This window comes from Diceros bicornis (assembly GCF_020826845.1).
Source record: "Diceros bicornis minor isolate mBicDic1 chromosome 30 unlocalized genomic scaffold, mDicBic1.mat.cur SUPER_30_unloc_3, whole genome shotgun sequence".
Classification (NCBI taxonomy): Eukaryota; Metazoa; Chordata; class Mammalia; order Perissodactyla; family Rhinocerotidae; genus Diceros; species Diceros bicornis.
The window spans coordinates 640435-662861 of NW_026690901.1; the positions used below are offsets into that span (position 1 = coordinate 640435).

At 47.4% G+C, this 22427-nt stretch overlaps 2 long non-coding RNA genes across 2 annotated transcripts in view; both read right to left on the reverse strand.

Annotated features, from left to right (window-relative positions):
- LOC131402138 (uncharacterized) overlaps window positions 1-18943 on the reverse strand; it is a 145616-nt gene extending 126673 nt beyond the window's left edge. Inside the window, exons 1-2 of the long non-coding RNA XR_009218307.1 lie at window positions 18634-18943; window positions 17923-18037 (exon numbers count right to left, since the gene is read on the reverse strand). This is a non-coding gene — a long non-coding RNA (uncharacterized LOC131402138). The remainder of the gene's footprint in view (window positions 1-17922; window positions 18038-18633) is intronic.
- Window positions 14376-15688, reverse strand: LOC131402142 (uncharacterized). The gene is made up of 3 exons (XR_009218311.1): window positions 15641-15688; window positions 14615-14684; window positions 14376-14391 (listed from the first exon to the last, which is right to left on the reverse strand). It is a non-coding gene; the product is annotated as an uncharacterized LOC131402142 (long non-coding RNA).
- Window positions 18944-22427: the final 3484 nt, after the last annotated feature.

Sequence of the window (22427 nt, forward strand, 5' to 3'; positions counted from 1 at the left end):
ATCATACATCTGACTTCATCCCTGTTGTCCTGCGATAATCATTTATACCATCCCTTTCACTCTCCAACATGTCCCAGTTTGGAGGGAAAATTATTTGATCCTCCCAGTTATAGAGCACCTATTATAAGCTAAGTTATGTACTAAAATCCATGATCCAGAATTTAACTTAAAAATTCACTTCCCCTGTTTATTTTAATCTTGGTGAGAGGAATGAGTTAATAAAGAGATGGATGAATGTCTAATATAGTGTTAGGTATAATTAGGTCCTGTAATAAACAGTAAGGGCTACGCAAAGATACAGAGACAGAGGAAGGGATGGAGGAAGAACAGTAAGGAGGGATAAAGGGAAAGAAATTATCTACAATTATTTCATTTATTTATTTATTTTGTGAGGAAGATCAGCCCTGAGCTAACATCCATGCCAATCCTCCTCTTTTTTTTGCTGAGGAAGACTTGCCCTGTGTTATCATCTGTGCCCATCTTCCTCAACTTCATATGAGACGCCAACACAGCATGGCCTGACAAGTGGTGCGTTGGTGCTTTCCCAGGACCTGAACCTGGGCCGCCGGCAGCAGAGCGTGAGCACTTGACTGCTACGCCAGGGGGGCCGGCCCACCTACAATTAGATGATGCAGAGATTAGGGAAGGACTAACTGATGAGGTGATATTTGAGCACAGAACTGAATGTTTTTTTAAAAAGACCAATCACACTGTGGGTAAAAGATTTTCCAGAGACGAGAACAATGTCAACAGTGCAGAGATGAATACTACTTCCACTTCCCAGTGATGTTTTTGGTTAAAAACAAAACAAAACAAATGTCTGGCCTATTATCCCAAGGAAGCTCCCTATACAGAAAAGTACAACACGTTGATCATTACTTAACAAACATTAACACCTAGGAAACAACTTTGAATAAGGTATCTTCTTGTTTTAAGAGCTACTGCCTGCTCACTTAAAGAGGTTTCACAGAAGCACAAAGTGTACAAATGGACACTCTTGCTGTCCATATGGATTCCACTCTCACCAGAATAGGCTGGCTTGGAAAACAGGCTGATGCAGGTTTCTCCATGGCTTCAGAGTTGTCCTGCTCACACCACTCCTGATATGCAGACAGCCCGTGGAATGCTGGAAAATGCAAGGACTTCTGCCTCTGATTCCCCATTTATTGAGGAAAGGAGTGGATAATCCAATCAGTGGATAATCCAGGGGAGACATCCTGTCTCTTATCAATGGGATTTGAGAGATTCCTAAAGATTTATACTTAAAAAAATAATGTTGGGTTATTGACACTGTCAGATACTTTTGGTATGAAAACATTTAATACAATTGTGTGGGTAGGTGGTATTTGCAGTTTCTATCAACATTTTAATGTTTCCTTTTTCTTCCACTAATGACACTTTCAATAAAAATAGGAATGGAAGTTTATATGTACAAAAATGTCCAAACCACTTATGTTTTAATAGGAAAAAATAGAGACTATGTAAACGTTTATCAATGAAAGAATGTCCAAAATATTTACTAACAAGTCTCTAGAATATATCACACAGGCATTAACAAGAAATTAGTATTTTGTGCATTTACATCTCATGTAATTACCAGTAAACTTGTAATTATTTCAACCGTCTTACTCTTTCCCTTCCCTTTGACCTGAATAATTAATGTTCCTTTACTTTCTTTACTTCACTGATGTTGATTTAACTCTTTTTATATTCTGTTATTTCCTCTATAAACTTATTACTTGGAATCATATAGAAATCTTTAATTGCACTAATGGTTAAATTCTGAATCCTTAATACAGTCTAATATGAATAATTACTTTTACCATCTCCCCCAAATGCTAACACCTTCAACACTTTCAATTCTGTTATTAACCTTCGTGTCATTTGTATTACTGTTTTTATGCATATCATTCTACATATATTTTAATCTCCATGAGAGATTTCTAGAATTACTTCCCGAAATAAAATTCATTTATATTTATTTATAAATTATCCTTTCCTTTCCTCTTCAGTCCTTCCTGCATTCCTGGTTTTCAAGCTGGGTTAATTTTCCTTTGGATGTGGTAACTCACTGCAGTATTTTGTCTAATTCAAGGCTGCTAACAATGAAAAGTTTCACTTTAAGATTTTCTAGAACATTGTAATTTGGGGCACTATTGTTGCTGGGTGTAGAATTCTGGTTTGACATGAGATTTCTTTTAGCATTTTAAAAATGCTGCTCTGTGGATGTCTATCTTATTTTCTTTATGGTTAGAAATCACCAATTGGCCTTTTTCTTGCTTATTTGGCCTCTCTTGTCCCTAAAATACTTTATATTAACTTTGGTTTTTAGACCATAGTTTAGTTCATTAATATTTCCTGTGTAGTCACTCTGCTTAGGAAATGTTGAATTAATTGAATCTGTGGATTGATGTCTTTCATCAACTTGGAACATGCTTGTGTATTTTCACTTCTGATATCAATTCCTCCTCACATTCTCTCTACTCTCCTTTTAATCACATCCCATGGGTCTTTTAATTCTACCCTGAAATTTCCAATGCCATTGGCCCTATGGTTTTCTTGGGACATTTGCTCGTGAACTGTCTTCCATTTTAGTAAACCAGCCTTTTGCTGGAATCAAGTCCTTCTTAATTACTTAAATTCTTAATTTCAGTTCTAACATAAACACAATATATCGCTTTAATTTATTAAAAAAGAGATAGCAGAGCAGTTTGACAATGAGAAAATGATTTCCTTTTGATGCAATAAAGCTCAAATAGATGGGAGAATATTATATATTGGATCATATCAAGATATATGAGGAGCCAGTATTCATTAAAATTCACCAGCAAGACAGAGGGGGCCGAAAACCTGAGTTTCTTGTTCTTTGTACTGATGTGGACTGCATTTTGAAATGATAATATTTATATTTCTTGAGTTAAAGAAAATGTTATAAAATCCGGTTTCATCTGTTTGTATTTACTTACTTTAACATGTGTTCTGGAAAATTTAAATGACATATGTCACATTGTGATATCTCTGTTGATCTTGTTTGGATAGAGCCATGATATGATGGTTAATTTTAGCTGTCAACTTGACTAGACACAGGGGTGCCCAGATAGACTGTGAAGCATTATTGCTGGGTGTGTCTGTGAGAATGATTCTGGAAGACATTATCATTTGATTCCATGGTCTACATAAACAAACTCACCCTCACTAGAGTGGGTGGGCATCATCAAATTTGTTGAGGGCTCAATAGAACAAAAAAACAAAGAAAGACTGACTCAGTTGTCTCTTCCTGAGCTGAGTTGTCCATCTTTTCCTGCACTTGGACATCAGAGGTCCTGGTTCTCAAGCCTTCAGAATTTGACTGAATTATATCACTGGTTTTTCTGGTTCTCCAGCTTGCAGATGGCATATTGTGGGACTTCTCAACCTCCATAACCTTGTGAGCTAATTCTTACAATAAATTTCCACTTCTATATGTTTATATATATTCTATGGTTGTATTTCTCTAGAGAATCCTGACTAATACACATGGATAACAAACTGCATATTAAGTGCACATGGAGGAACTTTCCCGAGGCATAGGAGGCTCCCCCAACCCCCAGGAGGAAGCAACTCATCCCATCCAGGCAGCAGGCATGAGCACGTGCAAACACACACACACACACGCACACACACACATACACACACAAGTAATTTGAATATGCGCTCAAGCTCAAACTCTCACTCTCTGCCTTATTGTTCATCACAGCAGTGATTTCTACACGGCATGTTATACATCCTTTGACATTTATGATCTCTTTCCATCAACTAAGACTAAATCAAACAGGGGCAGTGAGTCTATTTAGTTATTTTGTAGATCACAGGTTTTACACCAGAGCTTTGCATGTAGTAAGTGCTCTAAAAATAGAGTGACCAAATAGTTTTCCCTCCAAACTGGAACATATCAGGGAATGAAAAGCGTAATATTAATAATTATGATAAGACAACAGGAGAAATATGTGCTGAAGACAGAAATGGAGGATTTAAAAGTTAAGATGAACTGATCACTTTTGCATTTTAAACAGATCATTGTGACTAGAATCTCATGATTGGATTACGAGGAGAAAGGATTTGGAATCTTAAGCTACTTCTCCTAATTTATTGCAGTGTAGCACCTAAAGGTGGTATCTTTGCACAAGAGTAGTTAAGTGGAGTGGCCGGTCCCGTGGCTTAGTGGTTAAGTGTGTGTGCTCCGCTGCTGGTGACTGTGGTACGGAACCCCAGGTGGGCTTCTCCAGCCATGCTGAGGCCGAGTCCCACATACAGCAACTAGAAGGATGTGCAACTATGACATACAACTATCTGCTGGGGCTTTGGGGAAAAAAAAGAGGAGGTCTGGCTTTAGATGTTAGCTCAGAGCCGGTCTTCCTCAGCAAAAACAGGAGGATTAGCATGGATGTTAGCTCAGGGCTGATCTTCCTCTGGGAAAAAAAAAAGAATAGTTAAGTGGATGGATTTAAAATATTTCATGAAGCAAAGTTTTAGTGTTTGAATTTTATATGTATATGAATATAAATTATATATTGTACACATAATATATGTGAGCTCTTTTTGTGTGCAAAGCCATATGTGAACACTATTGTGGGAAAATTTGGAAAATCCACATTAGTCTTGTCTTCATGGAATATCTAATTTAGTAAGAAAGAACTAAATCTTGAAAGAAATAGATAATAATGCACATATAACTAAAATAGAAAAAAAATCAACTAAGAGGAAAAATGGAGTTTTGTAATTTAGGTTACTGGAGCAGGAGTGTTCATTGTCTGGAAGTGATATTTTGTATGAGGTCTGAAAGGTGATTAGAAATAAATCAGAAGTGGATAACCTGTAGGTAGATTCAGAATGGTGGATGGATGGTTCATTGCTATGTGAGTGTGGGGTGGCAGGGTGTCCAGGGTGACATCCAGGGGTAGACAGGTTATTACCAAAAATAAGTGAGTTTGGGGACACTGAGAGAGAAGCAAATTATTTGGGGAAGTGACTTGTTCAACTTGGGAACTGATCATTGTGAATTATCACAGATGTGGTGAATGTGCAGGTAGATAAATGGGTCTGGGGTTCAGAGTTAGGTCTCTGCTGATTCTTTGGACATGTTTGACTCATTATCGGTATTTGAAGCCAGGGAAATGGATGGGGTTGCCCCAGAAGGAGGGTGCAGATGGGGAACAGGTGCCAGAGCAGTGCCGAATTTGGGAAGCATCAGTCATTGTGGGGTGGTAATAAAGAGAAGCCTGGAAGTTGCTCAGGAAGTTTAGACAGGCAAGAGCAGGACAGTGTAGGGTGGTGGATCCCAAGGACAAATGGTCTTTTAAAAGGACATTGGAGTCCGCAATGTCATGTGCTACTGCAGAGCATGTCAGAAAATCATGAAAAGTCCCCAGTGGATTAGTAAGAGACACGGCTTGTGAGCTTAGCAAGAGAAGCATCCACAGAATGGGGCTAGGATTGGGTGGGCACTGTGGAAACAGAGGCATTGGGATATATGTGAACTTTTCACAATGGATCCCTGGCAGGAGAAAGAGAGGAGGGGCGTGGAGGGTGAGGACTATTAGGAACGCTGGCTGAGAGATTAGTTTGTAGATGGTAGAGATTTGTGCATATTTGAAACTTGAGGGATGATTCCAGTAGGGAAGTTATGGAAAGCACAACAAATATTGAGAACATAATGTCATTGAAATGGAAGGATAAGATAAAAATCAGAGTGGTTTCAGCCAAAAAATCAATTTATTTGGATATAACGACAGAAAAGTTGTGATAAATGAATTCCTTATGAGGAATATTTGTAGATCTGATGACTAGAGAGTGAAATAGTTCTTGTCCTGTGGTTAACAATTTATCTGTGAAATATGGAGGAGGTCGGAATATAGAGACTTATGGAACTCAAGAAATGGAAAAAATGAGCAGAGCATTCAGGAAGCATTAGAAAAATGCATATAGGTCCATTGGTTGCTGTTGATTCTCTGTTGGGATCCACAGGCTCCTGGTGCATTCTCTGTTCAGTGCAAGTGTCAACATGACATTGCAGGTATTTGAAATCATCTGAAGTGTGCAGGGTGGATATGATGGCAATAAAGTATCTGGGAGTATGGTCAGTGGATGATTGAAATGATGGACTGTGAATCTGAGATTACTAGAAAGGATTAGGAGAAGAAAAGTAAGAGGCTTGTGAAGATATTCCTATGGGAGTAATCTAGTTTATTGAAGAACGGTTATTTAGAGTGGATTTCTTTGTGTAAAAACTGGAAATGTGGAAATTTGTGTTGGGAATATGGTGTTTCTGAATTACTGACTGGTGAGCAGGAGAATTTTGGATGAAGATAGGATCGGGGTGTGGAAGTGAATGACTAAGGATGGAGTAGTGAATAATTTCATTAGAGATGAGGCAGTGAAAGGAGCTCTTGAGTCCTTGGAACTCTGTGTCCCAATAACAGTGTGCTGTGGGACACCAGCATGTGTGTATTTGACCATGACAGAGAGCAGAGGAGAGGAACGTCCTGAAGCAAGATGGCAGAGGGAAGTTGGTCTGGATTTGACACTGGATAATGACCTTGAGCTTTCTGTCCTTGTCTCACATCAACTTGATGATGTCACTGAATCCTGTTCTCCATGTGTGGTCCCTGTACCAGCAGCTGATCATCACCTCTTAGAAATGAAAATTCTCTATTCCTTCCCCAGACCTACTTGGTTTCAGATCCAGCAATCTGAGTTTTAAAAACTCTCCAATGATTGTGATGCACAGTGTGATTTGAGACACATGTTTCCAGGGAGAGGAGGAGGGTGGAATATCCACGTCAGCTGAGAATGTTCTCCATGGATGGTAGTCTTCATCCTCCATTTTGTTCAAATTTCACATTTTATTTTGTTTTGAAAGAGAAAACTCCAAAAATATTCCCCGACTTCATAGTGGAAACAGTACGACCATGAAACTAAACCCAATCAGAAAACTGATGATCTATGCACCCTGAAGCCTAAGCAGCTGCATATTCCAGAGGCCAGTTGCTGGAATAACTTCCCATCCTGGTGGTGAGGTCAGGTGCAGTCAGTGGGAGCAGACCCTGGAGAAGCCGCAGCAAGTCTGTGGGTACAGCAGACTGCAGGGACTCCAGGCCTGCAGCAGTGAAGGAGAACTCTTAAGTTCTTTGGAGTCGCAAATACCTTCAAAACAGTCACACATGCTGGTCCATGTGAATCCCTGGACCATGCATGGGCCGAGGGATCTGCACACCAGCCCTGATCCCACACTGGCTCGCTGTACATATTGGGCAGGCATGAGTCCAAGAATGGGTCTGGGTCGCTCACAGACCCTCTGCAGGCAACAAGCATCTTCTAGAGATATCAGGAGACAGACACAGAACGTGAAGAAAAGCATGGGAGAGACTGACTGTGGTCTCGAGGACAGACGAGATTGCCGTGGAGGCAGAGAGAGCAAGGAGCCAAGAAAGGCATCCTGAAAACAGTGAGGAAAGCAACATTGGTGCTGAAGAAAAGGTGAGTGATGCCGTTGAGAAATTCCCCATGAGACAGGCTTGACTCTCACAGCATCTCTTTGTAACGTCCATCATGATCTTGACCTTTCATGGTAAACCTCAATTTTTCTTTACCATGAGTTTTCTCCTTTTTATATTAAAATTGATAGGATAATTGAAGCTGAGGAATTAGTGTTTTGAACTTACATTTGTTTTTTCTAGAACTTACACTCAATGAAGTGATGATATCTACTAGAATGAGATTTGTATTTGAATGTATATTAAATCCGATTCCATAAATTTTTATTATGATTTTGTATCTAATTTTTTTTTTTTTTTTTTGCTGAGCTAACATTACCATGAGCTAACATTTGCTGCCAATCTTCCTCTACTTTTTGTGTGGATCACCATCACGACATGGCTGCTAATGAGTATTGTAGGTCCGTGCCTAGTAACTGAACGTGGGCCACCAAAGCAGAACATGCCAAACTTAACCACTTGGCCAGGGGCCAGTACGATTATTTTGCATCTAATTATAACGTAAAATCCATCAGTCTTTCTCTTCATGGTCCCACGGTAATTCAGACATAGGTGATTTCTATATCATGAATTAAGCATCTCTTATCTGTTACTTGGCAAACTTGTGTAGCTTTGATTTTGGAATCTCAAGAATGAGCATACCCCCTGGTGTCATTATTTTCCACTTAGAGAACCTTGGCAACAGGCTCATTGCCTTCCTTCCCACACTAGATCCAGAGTCGTGGAAATGTGTTCGCCTTGCACACAGCACAGAGCACATAGGAATTACTCAACAAACATGTGATAAGTGAATAATTGGTGGCATCATCAGGTCATTCACAGAAGCCAGACTGAGAGAGAACTTCCTTAGGTCAGGAAGGAGAAGCATTCCTTTATATTTGTGATGTTTTAATTTGTAACATTGTAATGTGGACACCAAGTATAATGTTTTTATCAAAATTGTGTTCTGAAGCTTTTCAAAAATCTCTAAAACTCAGAGTAGAGAAATATCAATCTCTGTGAACCTGTTACTTGCTTCAAACATTGTCAACTCGTATACCATCTGACTTTGTTTATCCTCACACCAAGACCCCAAGAATTAACCAGAGGAGATGGCTGAGAGCACATCATTTCAGCTGTAAATATTTCAGTTTCTCTTACAGATGAGGGATTTTTGGAACACAAACACAATAACGTTATCACATACAAAAATAAAATTGTCATTCTGATAATCAACTATCTAGTCAGTTTCCAAAGTCTCCCAGTTTTGTCAAGGTTATTTCCTGGTTTTACATTTTATTTGAGTCAGGATCTTAAGGAAACCCTTCTTTTGCAATTGGTTGAACTGTGTCTGAAGTCACTTTTAATCTCTTAGTAGTTCATGTATCTTGGGATTTGAGTGGGACATGAGTGTGTGTGTTTGTGTTGTCTACACCGATGTGTGAATTCTTTCTTTCCTGGATGGCAGTGCCTTGAAAGGAAGGGCCTGGGCTTTGGGAACTAGGATTTCCACTCTGCTTCTGGCTGAACTGAAAAGGCCTCCCTGGATGGCACTTGCAGCCTTCAGAAAGGAGGGGGAAGATGTACCAAGGTATTCAAGACAATGGCCCTTGTCTTACAGGGTGTTTCCAGGGCATGATGTTCAAAATGCCGGGTGCTCACCCTTTAGCTCCAGGTCGTGGGGTGGGTTCTCGGCATGAGCTCTGAGCAGTGTCTTCTAACCACCCACCTGGAGAGCATTTCACCATTTTAATTGGTAAGGTTGTGTTTGTGGTGTCTAAGATTGGTGACATTCCCCTGCTGGACCCACTTCTATACCTTCCCCTCTCCTGCCTCATCTTTCAAAACTCCCAACAGGAAAGTTTCACATCCCTGTAACACAAATCCATATAACCACAGCACAGACTGGGGAAAAGAACTCAGCTGTCCCAGGGGCTACGTGCTCTATTCCCTCAGGCCCAGCTGCCCCTTTGGGACAAGTCAGTAGCAAGAAGACTGAGTGCGTAAACTAGTGATTGTCTGAGACCAGGGACCTCAGAACCACATGCGCCCAGATGTCACCCAGGGCAGCAAGGGACGGTGTGGGTCATTCAGTGGACAGGATTAAGGTCTCTTGTCCTGGCAAACCAGAGCTTACCCCTGATCCATCAGGCCCAGCTGGGGAGGAATGGTTACGGTGTGCCTGACAGAAAGGCTAGGGGCCTTCTAGGGAATTTTTGCCCAGATAGAATCATACAAAGCTGTGCAGGGATGCTGGAAATCCTAGTTCACAGGCAGCAGTGAGGTTTATGGAACAAAGTCCTGTTGTAGGTTTAAAAGCTGCATCATGAATCTTTCCCTCTGGATATGAAACAAGCGGGAAAAGGACTTCCAAGTCCATGGGCCAGGATCACAGGAGGATTCCAATCTAGGCAAAGGGTGAACAGGGAGCCCTAGAGGCGACCTGATGGGGATGTCCTGTGGGCCCTTAGTCCATCTGCACATGGTCTTCCTCTGTCCTTGTCCGTTACACATGCAAACATTTATCTTTTTTCATTTATTTCTCATTTAGTGTTGATGCAAATCCAGAGACTGGTTAGAAAATGGCAAGTTCCAATATCTGATCAAAGAAACCTCAACAAGAGAAGCAAAAAACATTCCTTCTTCCTGGAAAGCTGTAGAAAGACAGCCACTGTCCTGGGGAAGGACATGGTCCTGGTAGGTGCTATTTGAAAGACACCCACACTTCAGTGGTTATTGCTCTGCCTGGGAAAGTCCCTCCAACCTCTACCTCCAGGGAGATCTGAGGGGCTGTCTCTGCTCCTGGCCCAGGTGACCCACACAGAAATGCACCTGTCCTCTGAGGAAGGGAGACTTGAGGGTTTCATTCAGTAGCCAGGGTGGAGGCTGGCCCTCCTGCCTTCTCCCACATAAAATAAGCTGTGAGCATACACAAGTTCTTAATTCAAGGAGGAAAGTGAGATTCTGTGTCTCATTTACATGAGCATAAGAAGTGAAAGAACCACACCACAACACCCAGGCTGTGACAGAAACAGGATATATCATAAGAGTCAAATCTACCGTTTACTATTAAAGAAATAATATCACTCCTCCCCAATGGGTTAACAGTCGCTGGGGTGCAGATTTCAGGGAGTTGGAGGTGGTGGTTCCCTCCCTCTGGGGCTTTAGGGGAAACCGGGGAAAGTCTTAGGATGTCCTCCTCCACTCAGGGTGGGAAGAGCTGGCCCGGGGCACCCCGAGGGCGCCAGTGTCCCTGCTGGTCAGGAGGAGCTGCACTTGTGGTCTCCAGAGTGTGACGGTTCATTGACAAGGGCGTGGTGGCTGAAGAGAAGAAACAGACTATTTTGGGGTCCCTCCCTGATATTCATGGCACACCTCCCTGCCCCCCTGCACTCTGATCCAAACCCTGTGCAGAGTGCTCATTCCATCAACAGCACCTCATTTGACCCTGATGCAGGAGGCATCATTTATCATCACCCATTTCAGAGGAGGCAACTGAATCCCAGAGACGAGAGGGGAGCAGCCTGTCCCAGACCTGGTCAGCAGTGGAGCTGGGATCCAGGCCCATGCTTAGGCCTAAGCTGTACTGAGCCCCTGGATTCAGTCGCTGCTGGTCCCAACACTCACTCGGCCCTAAACTGGAGGATGTCCGGTTCGTCTTTCTCTTGAAGAGCCGCATTTTGCTCGCCTTCTGGTGTGCAAGCTCCGGCTAGCAGGAGACCCAGTAGCTACAGGACAGAGTGGACCTGTGAGCTACCAGGAGCCACACCTCAGGTGCCCATCCCAGAGCCTGCCAGCAGCTGAATCCCAGTGCCCCATGGGCCACCCCGCTACGAGTTCTGAGGCTGATTAGCGAACCAGGCCACAGGCTCTGGTGCTGGCCATCAGACAGAGTCTGCCCTGCCCTCACCCAACTCCTGTCCCCCTCACCTCTCATGGAGACTGATTGGCTCCATGGCCTGGAACCAGGCCCCAAATCGCTCTTCGGGCTCCAGGTCATACGCATTTGCAGCCTGCTGGAGCAGCTGGATCCTCCTGATGACTTTTAATTTCTGGGAGGAAGGACAGAATGCAGACAGAGCTTGGGTGGGGAACCCTGCCAGCGACTTGTGCGGATTGAGGATTTGGTCTTGGGTCTGTGCTCACTCGGGTACCCTCCTTCCTTCCCACTCCATTCAGGACTTGCCTGTCCTCACAGTTGGTTGGAATTTGTTCCTTATCCAGGAAGGTGTCCTTGATGTCAGCCCCTCACACACACGCCAATGTGATGGGATTCCCAGCTTTGTGGATCTGACTCTCCCAATGAACGTAAGACCCAAGGGATGAGGCCAGGGAAAGTCTTGCCAGGGGAGGTCTGTGATTTCCACTTCCCCACCCTCACACAGCTGCTCACCTCATACCATTTCTGGAAGTTGACCCGATTTCCCTGGAAGGGAGACAGCTAATGTCCATCAGAAACAGCCCCCTAAACCCATAACCAACCCCCATCCCACCCCTTCTCAGGCTGCAAGAACATCAGGGCCCAGCAGAGGGCAGAGCTTCCACAAAGAGAACTTGACACTGGGCCAGGCTCTGGGCCCCAGAACAGGAGGGACAGGGGAGCTGAGGCCAGAGACCTTATGTATCACATCATCTCTGATGACAGATGGGGAGACTGAGGCCTCAGGGAGGAAGGGACAGTTGGACCACAGAAGTGCTTCCTCACTTGCAGGGGCTGATGGCACTCCCCCAGGGGCAGGGTCTGAGGGGGAGGCTGAGTGCAGCTCAGACACAGCCTCCTGCAGCTCTGCAGACAGGCAGCTCTGAGCTTCACTAGCCCAGGGGGCCTGGTGGGGGGCTTATGCGGAGCGTCTATTCATGCATTGCTAAAATGGGCCTGACTCCCCAGCTCCCATGGGTGGCCATGGGGCTCTCATGAGAGAAGGTTTGCCAGGTACTGAGAGCTCAGGGCCCAGTGCAGGGCTTTCGCCTCCCAAACCTCAGGATCCTGCTCCTTGGTCCCACCTCCAGGCTCACTCACTTCCAGATCATCCTCCCTCCCAATGTTTAGCAGCTTCAGGTGATAGAGGAACATGTCCAGGAAGGGGACGACATCCTGTGAAGTCAGGGTGGGAGTGGTGAGATGAGTCCCACCTCTCAGGTGCCCGATGGAACCTCCCCCAAATCCCTTCACACCAGCCTCCTGCCCATCACAGACTCCCACAGAGAGCAGCCTAGGACCCTCAGCGGCCTGCCCCCAGTTGCCCCCTCCAGGACCACTCAACTTCCCCAATCACCTCCCAGGGGCGGCTTTTGGCAAATCCCAGAGCATGTGTTCCCTGCCCCTCCCCTCCCTAATCCATCCTGGGTACAGCCCTTCTAGGCCTCATCCTGGTCACTTCCAGGGCAGTCATTTCAGGCTCTGGGGTTCCAGGAGCTGGGCTGGAAGAGGAGGGACTCCTCTCTTAAGGAGACCTCAAGCCGTGGGGAGAGAGACCCCCTCCTCTAACACCTGGACCCTCCCCCTCAGGCTCCTTCACCTGCTGCTGCTGCCTCTCCTGGGCTCCCTGGGGATCCATCTCTAGGGTGGCCCACACAGAGTTCACCTCCTGCAAGGTCAAGCACAGGCTCAGGGAGGCCATGCTCCCTTCCCCATGTCTCCCAGGCCGCTGATCCTGGACCCTGGACATCTGGTGTCTATGGCTGATCCCATTCCAGAGTGCTCTGATTCTAGATCACTCCCAGCTCCAACACTCCCTCCTCTGTGCTCTCAATCCTTCCCAGGCCCTTAAGCCTCTCTCCTCATCAGGAAAGTGTGAGGAGGACTCCCATGCCTCCCAGGGTGCCCTGAGGACTCAGTGTCATCTGACTGTCATCAGTACTCTCCCTTCCACCCCTCGAGGAGGAGAAGCACAAAGCTCCTGCTCATTCGTCTCCCCCTTGTACCTCATCACCCCTATGAGACTTGCACCACAGATCATCAACTTCCGTTTCCCAGATGAGGAGACTGAGGCCCACAGAGGGGCAATGAATTGCTCAGGGGCCCACAGAGGAGACCGTCCCCCTTCCCAGCCAAAGGGCCTGGCCCCCGGCCTTCACTCCTCCTCCAGACACACCTCTGACCAATGTCCTGGCCTCTGGACTCTCGGGGTGTCTTGTGGCCCTCAGTCAGCCTGAGCCATGGATTGGGAGGCACAAGGTGTCTCGGGGTCCTATCAAAGTGGATTCTGTGTTTTCCAGCCCCCTGGGATTCTCTGACACCACGCTGGACCTGAGGCCATGTCAAAGGCCTCAGCTCCCTAGGATCCCCTCATGATGGACCCTGTACAGAACTCCTCCTTTATTCACTCAGGAAGGATCCCCCTTGTGCCACATCTGAGTGACAGTGTAGGGGGTTACCACAGCACTGTGTAATGGTGACATTTGCATCCTTTTTTACTTGGAAGCTTCTAACGTCCTGTCAGGAAGGTCCATTAAGAATCTGTAGGTTCCCCGATAATTCTCATGGCCATCTGGGGCATATCCTTGTCAACAAGGCACCGGGTGAGACTCACTGGTTTGTCAGCAGTGACCACTATCTAGCTAGAGTGCACAGTCCCAGAGACCACACAGTTCTGTCCCAGATCCACCATTTGGCCCAAGGCTGGGCAGCCCCTGTGTCCACAAGACCTGTGTGACCTCACAGTGCCCATCCCTGGGGCATGCAGAGTGCCCACCCCTGCGAGGTGCAGTGAAGACAGTAGGAGCAGCAGGGGCCTGGCTTCCTGAGGACAGGCTGGGCTGCTAGAGGAAGAAAGGAACCCCCACCCACTCCATCCACCCACGAGCCTGAAGGAAGAGGGCCAGCTGTTGGGTCCACATGGAAACCAGAGACCTGCTCATTCTGCCAGCTCTTCACCTCCTGGAAGAGTCCAGCCGACATCATTGTATCCCGTGACCAAGGCCTCCTTCCCCAAACAGTCCCCACTTGCCCCTGCAGCTCACACCCCACGCTTCCTGTCAAGCTGGACAAGACAGACCGTTATTTCTCAGGGAACCTTAAGTGAAAAACTTCCCAAAGCACATCCTGCCTTGTCCCTCCCCACCTCACCTCCCCTCCTTCCAGATCTCCAGCCTCCACTCACCTCCTTGAGCAGCTTCCTGCTCTCCCGCTGGCTTGTTTTCATCAACTTTTTAAGTTTTGTCCAGTTCTTCCTGAGGAGGGAAAAAAGGAAAGAGACACTGTGGAGTGGTTTGAGGGTAAATCCCTTTTGTTTGAAAACCCAGAAGATCCAGACAGCCTGGATGAGCCTTTTCACTGTGTCCTCTGAGCCCTGAGGTGTCTGGGACTGGGGAGGGGGCTCTCTTATTGTCACCTGGGGCCTCCATTCTCTTATCTTCTCAGCAGATGTGTTTTAAACAGTCTTAATTACATGTGGACAGAGAGTTCTTTTGTTGAAAACACTTGAAAATCTTCAATTTGGCTCAAGCCAGGATCTGTCACTTAGGGAAACTGATTCCTGAAGCAGAACCACTGGCCTAAGTTTTCAGAAAGACTCCAAGCCTCCAACCAGGTCAGACCCTATCGCCAGGGTTTGCTGTCTCCCAGGAGGTCCCAACTGACTGAAGGGCAATGCTAGCCCTGTGGGGGGTGTCTGGTCCACCCAGGTGGTGCTCAAATGGACAGAGGCCTACCCACCTGGACACCCAGCTCCATGTCTCTTTTAAACGCTGAATGGAGGGGACCTGCAGAGCCCAGAGGATCGCATGGAGTGAGGAAAGGATCCTCAGGCCCTGGCATTCCTGGGGAAAGGAAGAGAATGAGCTGTGAGGGGGAACTGGAGCCCTGCTTCCTCTGGCTTCTGTCACCTCATTGACGTCTCCTGTCCTGGATGAGACAGTAACTCAGGGAATCCGGGAAAGGCACAGCTGGAAACTGATGAAGAATACTTCCAGGGAGGAGGATTTTAGCTCAAGGTAAGGAAGGAGCCCAGGAAGGGGTGAGATTCCCACCACTGGGACCAGGAGTCAGGTCATCGAGGCACTGGCAGGAGGGGCCTAATAATTTTGCAAAGACTCAGACCACAGACTTCAAACATGAGAGCTGAGAAAGGAGAAGGGGCAGTTCCCCTGACTCCAGAGAGGAGCTCTCAGGAACTCCCACATCTTACCTTGGCCACCTGGATCCAGAGCTCCACCACCCTGGCCCTCTCCTAGGCTGTCATGCTCAGATCCCCAATGCAAGTGGTGATGACACATTCGACCACTCTGTTAAAGCGGGTCGTGGTGGCATGGATGGTGCGTGTCAGGTGTTCATTACCCCTGTTGTCACACTGGGACCAGATGGAGTCCAGGAAGTTGTGGGGCATCACTTTCTTGAAGAGCTCCTGGGGAGGACAGGGCATGTCACCCAGCCCTGCCACAGCCCAGCTCAGCGTCCGCAGCCCCCAGTCCCAGGCCGGGTCAGTGGTGAGAGCTAGAGCTCAGGAAGCTGAGAATGTGGCTTGAGGCTTGTGGGAGTCCCTGGGTGTTGCCTGTGTCCCTTGAGGGTACCCAGAACAGGATGACCCAGGACCGGATACTGTGGCACCGGGAAGTGACATTTGTTCGCCGCCCAGTCTCACTTCCTCCAAGCACCAGAACTCGGCTCCTGCTTGACCGTCTGTAGGGGCATCTCCCACCCATTCTGACCATCCTGGGGTCTGACTCCTCTTTCAGATGCACATTCTCCCAAGGCAGCAACAACCAACAGGCTTTGTTTGTCTGCCTTGCAGTCATGAACACATGAGGTGCTTATTATTGCTGAGGCTGTTGAGGCCTCCTGGTCAAATGAGTGAACTACCCAAGGACGAGACAGCACTTCAGTGTGCTCCCCTCCCCCACCAAAGTGCAGATTCTGCCAAACTTCCTCTCTGCTCCACCTCGTCCATCTGCATAGCCACTCTGCATGGCAGCTGCTCTCAGTGTCCATCTCTACTGTCCACATGAGGACAGCAAAGGCTTGGGAGTTAAGAAAGCTGCTCAGGTCACATGAGGGTAAGCAGGGAAGCTGGACCGACATCATGGGATTCTGGATCAGGAAATGGCAGGTGTGGGGCAGCTCATGGCACAGGGAAGGCCGACCCCACCTGCCGTGAGCGCCCTGCTGTTCACCACATCAATCAGTGTCAACTGCTCTGCCACTAGCCTGGGAAGGATCTCCAAGAAGTCAGGCTTCTCCTCCTTCAGCAGGTTCTTGCTGGTCACATCTCAGCGGCAGGTGGGCTCTGGGGCTGGGTTTGGCTCTGCTGTTATCTCTCCAGGTGGAGGGAGGATTCTCCCTGGAGCTAATGGTCCAGCTGGCTCCAGCTCAGGAGCTGGCACTGGGGCTGGAGCTGATGTTGGTGGTGGCTCTGGCCCTGGAGGGACTGATGGAGGTGACACTGGCTCCAGCTATAGCACAGGTGGTGGAACAAGAGCTGGAGCTGGATCTAGCCGTGGAGCTGGTCCTTGCTCTGGCTCTGGAACTGGAGGGATCTCTGGAGATGATACTGCAGCAGGAGAAAGAAACAGTTTCACTCAAGTAGTTGACTTCCTCGGTCCCTGTCAAAGCCAGGAAAGACACCACTGCCTTTAAGGGTACCTAGCCTTTGAAGACCCTGCAAATCATCTTCCCATACTGCAGTTTCCTCACCTTCCAGATCTGCCTCAATGGGCTTTGGATGCTCCAGATGGACCTGGAGAAAGTAGGCGTGGTCCCCAGCTCCGAGCCAGGCGAGATGAGATGCAGAGATATCAGCTTCATCCTGAAGCAGGGAAAGTGCAGGGGTTCCCAGAAATCCTGCCCTGGGTCCAGGAAGGTTCCCACGAGAGAAGAGATGGCACTGGGGGAGACAATTTGGCAACAGAGTCAGAGGCCTGGCCTTTCCCTCCACACTTCTCATGCAAGGCACCGATATCTGCCCCTTCCCATCTTGGGGATGAGCCCCTGCTCATACAGCACGTATAACACAGAGCCTGTCGCGACTCTCTTCCTGCTGACACTCTTCTCCTGAAGGGCCGGGACACAGCCCAGCCCAGCCCTCCATGTACTTGTGGAACGGGATTGAGCAGAGGCCATTTTTTGAGCGGGTTGTTCACAGACCTCCTGTCTTGGGCCTGGAGGTGGTGGTCAGAAGATGTGGATATGGAGAAGGGGAGACAGATTAAGATGGGTCTGTGATGGGAATGGGTCTCTTGGAGACAACTCAGCCTAGCCACCCCTCTGTTTCCCAGGGGTCCTGGCACCCATCCAGAGCTCTTTGACTCCTGTCCTCCGGGAGTGGAAGCCACCAGACCACAGCCTTCCCTTGGGAATCAAAAGATGTGTGAGACACAAGGTTCTGACAGGCCTACCACAACCACAGCCCCCATCTCTCCCTCCACACATTGTTCTGTAGAGACAGGAAGCCCTTCTTCTGGACCCAAAGACCACTCATTTTTTTAGATGGGCCTGTGCTCTGCCCTCCTGGCTGGAATAAGGGAAGATGCCTCCAGCTATAAAGGAGGCTATCAGGGCATCACTTGGGATGTTCCATGGAAGACAGGACCTGCGAAAGATGTCTAATGTCACTGTCTGACTCTCAGACGACAACTGAGGCACAGCGATTGTGTGTCCTTCATTCACTGACTTTACTAAGTGTCTCCAAAAGTCCTGCATGTAGTAGGTACTTAATATACACACTTGAATGAATGAAGTGCAGCCAGACCATCCCAGACACTTGAGTGGGCCTAGGGCCTCTCTGGTGCCCCAGAGATCCTTAATTGGCTACCCAAAGGAAAAGGATCAGGATCAGCTGGATGCAATCTCAACTCCTTGACAGGGTGCTTTCCATGTGCTTTTCCACACTCAGAAAAATCACATCCTAGAGATCAGTGAGGCAGACTATTTTTCACGGGGAAGAGAAAAATAAACACCATGGACAACCACAGCACGTCCACAGCCCTCTCTGCAGATCCAGGCACCAGGTAAGCACCTGCCATTGCTGATCCCATTAGTCCCTACAAAATCACCATGAAATTTATCCTCCCCCCCAACTTTTCAGAAGAGCAAACTGAGGCTCAGAGAGATGTGGGGATTTGCCCAAGGTACACAGCTGGCAGTGGGCAGAGTCACCACTGTGCAGAGGAGGGAGTGGTTACTCACCTAGTAAACAGCTGGTCCAGGACCCGGTGGGATGTGTCTAAGGCCGAGTAGTTGATCATGAAGGTGGTGAAGCTGGACATGTTCCTACTCAGGAAAGCTGGTGCCATGGACTCTGTCAGCTTCTCCATCACGCTGCCTGGAGGGCACGCATCCTGCAGGCCTCATTTAAATTCACAGTGAACTCATCCTCACACTGGGGGAGAGGAGGAGGGACATACAGTCAGTGATATCACAGTGAACCACCAGGAGGACTGAGGTGACTTTCTACCCTCCTGTGTAGCTGGTGGGGAGGAGTGGAGGTCCAGATTCCTTTGGGAGTGGGGCTGTGGGGTACTCTAGTGAGAAAATTCTGGTGGTGGGGAGTCCAGGGGGTTCTCAGATTTAAGTCTGCATTCTAGCACTGCCTTGGTTATCTCAGAGTCCTGGGTGTGAAGACCCCTCTTCATCCACACTCACCTCAGAGCAGCCCTGGTCGTTGATGGATTGGTGCACTTGTGTTCTCTCCAGGGAGAGGGTCAACTGGAAACCATCCACCAGCTCCTCGACCATCTCTTGAGTGCAACTCTGCAGTGACAGTGCCCAGCAGTCAGGCCAGGAGGGATCGGGGCCTGCCTGGACTTTGCCACAGGGGGAAACCCCGCCACAGATCAGGCACAGAGGGGAATCTGCATAGACACCACCAGGGAAGGAATGCGAGGACACCTTGAGGACCCGGGATTCACATGCAGATAGAGGAACTTGGTCCCCAGCACTCACCTGACTCTCCTGCAGCCAAGACATTGAGTATGAACATGACACACTGCCTGACTCCCACCATCTAGTTTCCTGCTCCTGCCCAGGCTGGGTCCTCCTCATGCCCAGCTTCCCTAACTCCACCTCCCCCCACCCCCACACACACAATGAGTGTTAAGGGGTGTGGGGCTGTCCTTTTGGGATCACAGTTCTGGCCTGATCTAGAGTGGCCTGCCCTGGCCCACACTGTTACCTGATGGTTCCTCGTGCCAAAAGGCCACACACATTCGAGGTGAGGGCTGAGCCAATGTCTAAAGCAACTTAACATGTTCTCATTCTGGGTTTTCCGGGGGCCAGAGCCTCGGAAAGTCACGGGACAACATGAGAACATCCTACTCTGTCGAGTGTCTCCACTCAAATGAACTGGAAAGGAGGCTGTGATTACAAAGTGGGTGCCTGGTTACCAAAGTTCTAAGTTCTATTGGGGGCTGTCACCAAGGAAGTGAGGTCACTTCTTCAAGGTTCTATTACATGGCCCCTTCATTCAATCAGACCCACCCAAAGCCCCTCTAGGCTGTTGACTGCTCTCCCTGCTTGCCCATGTCATCTCCATCACTGTACACAAATACCCATCACCACCCTACCCACAGCTCCTTGGGAGTGGATCCAGGGGGCTAGCTTTGAGGAGACAGAGTTGAAGTCAGACCTCTTTTTTCCTACTAGTTCTGTGTCCTGGAAAAGCTGCTGTGCCTCTCAAGATCTGTCCAGTCTCCCAAGCTGCACAATGAGGATTGGGTTAAAAACAGCTTCCTATGGACCGTGTCAGGGTACATGTGATAATACGTACAACACCTGTGGGTTGGTGTCACATGTGTCTAATGTAAACATTTAGAGATGGAGGAAGTACAAGAAGGAGTAGGACATCACATAGAATACCAGTCAGAACTTCTCTGGGTTCCAGATGTGTGATCTTGGGAAAGTCACTGCCCCTCTGGGCCTCATTTTCAGGTCTGCATCCTGAAGGGGTTGAAATTAGAGGAAATTCAGACATTGTGATCCACAGGCATTAACCCTTCCACGGTCCCCTGTTTTACTCAGAATCAGTCCCAAGTGTCTCACGTTGGCCTATGGGGTGGGCAGCCTCCACAATGGCCGCAATGCTCACTGCCTCCTGAAGTGCACATCCTTTTGTCATCACTAAGTGGTAAGTATCTGGCTTATGAACAACAAAACACAACCAAGGTGATGGGATGTCACTTCAAAATTTTAATTACAAAACATCAGTCACTTCCTACTTACTGGCTTACTTGGGTTCCCTACTTACCTCCCTCCTTCTGTTTCCATCTCTCTCTCTCTCGCTCTCACTCTCTATCAAATCACCAGAACTGGGAATGCAAGTGCTGATGTTTTCAGTTGCACTATGTAGAGGCTCCATAGAAGAGAACTGAGGGAGTGTCCAGCCAACAGACAGACAGGAGCTCAGACTCTCAGTCCAAATAGATCCTGAGAAAACCCATGGGAGTGATCTTGGGTGGGAATCCTCCCCCAGTTGAGCCCTGTTGAGACCACAACGCTGCTTCACAGAGACTTTGAGGCAGAGGCACCCAGCTAAGCCATGCCTGATGCTTGGCTCACAGAAATTGTGAGATGTTAAATATTTGTACTTTATAGGTGGCAGGTTTTGGAGTAATGTTGTCACAAAGGAACAGAAAGTAACAGTCTACCATGTCCCAGGATCCAGCCTGATCACCCTCCTCTCTCCCCTCACTCTCTCTTCTCAGACTCCCTCCAGCCACACTGGCCACATTTCTGACCTTCCCTGGTCAAACTCGCTTCTTCCTGTGAGTCTCTGCACCAGGGAGTCTTCTCCTTGACACACTAACTGTTCCCAGACATACACAGGGGTGCTTACACTTGTCATTCTGGTCACAGCAAAGGTCTGAAATGCCTCAGAGAGGCCTTTCAGAACCTCCTAGTACAGTCTCTACCATCACAGATCTTACATCCAGAAGAGCATTACATGACTTCCTCCTCCTTCCTCCCATCGAGATAAAATGAGTGCACGGGGAAGGGCAGTCTGCTTTGGCTGATGCAGAGGCAACTCCTTCTGGTTATACCAGGAACACGACTGTCTCTTCCAGGCCGAATTTTTCCCACCACGAATCCATTGTTTAAGGAAACCGTCATTCCCTCTCTTTCATGGGTCTGGTTTCCCCAAGAACACAGTGAACCATCCCCTCTCCCTGTGTTGCATCACCATAAACCCACAGCCAGAAGATAAGCACCGGGTTAAAACACCACCAGATCCTGAATTCAGTCACTGCTGAGACCCTCCCATCAATGTTGTCATTCAATGGTGACTCCTGAGGACACCTTTCCCCTGAGACCCACTCCCAGCCTGTCCTCAGCTTCTAACAGTAACACTGAGATTTCCTCAGAGTCCTCCCTACCTAGGCAAGAAACATTCTGAAATGTTCTCTGTATTAATTTTGAGGTACTGGGGTTATTGGTAGATGTAATTTGAGTGTGTGTGTGCAGTAGTTTCTACGCAGGTATTCTATTTTTCAGACACAGATAAAATAGTGTGGCTACTCAATGCACCAAGAAAATGGATAACTGATCAAATTTTTTCATGATGTGAAGTCTTTAGAGAGTAAATATCGTGGTTAAGAGCACAGAGTATGGAGCTAACTCCTCATGTCCAAATTCCAGCTCAATCCCTTACTAGATATTTGTATTGACTGAGTTCTTTACCTGATTGATGCCTCAGTTTCTTGATCTGTCAGTTGGCAATAATGATCAGCATACATATTTTCTAGGTTTATGGAGAGTATTAAAGGAGTTAATGTTTGGAAAATGCTTGGAACACCTAGTGTATTACCAGTGCTGTACCTATATATTAGAAGTACAATTAGAAATTCTTCTGACTCTGCCTGTGAGCCCCAGAGGATGAGCCTGTTGTCTGGATGTAAGCAGAAAGCACTCCAAGACATACGATGAATAAATGAATGAACAACATTGGCGAATGTATTACCAATGTCACCTATGTCATCCTACAGGCA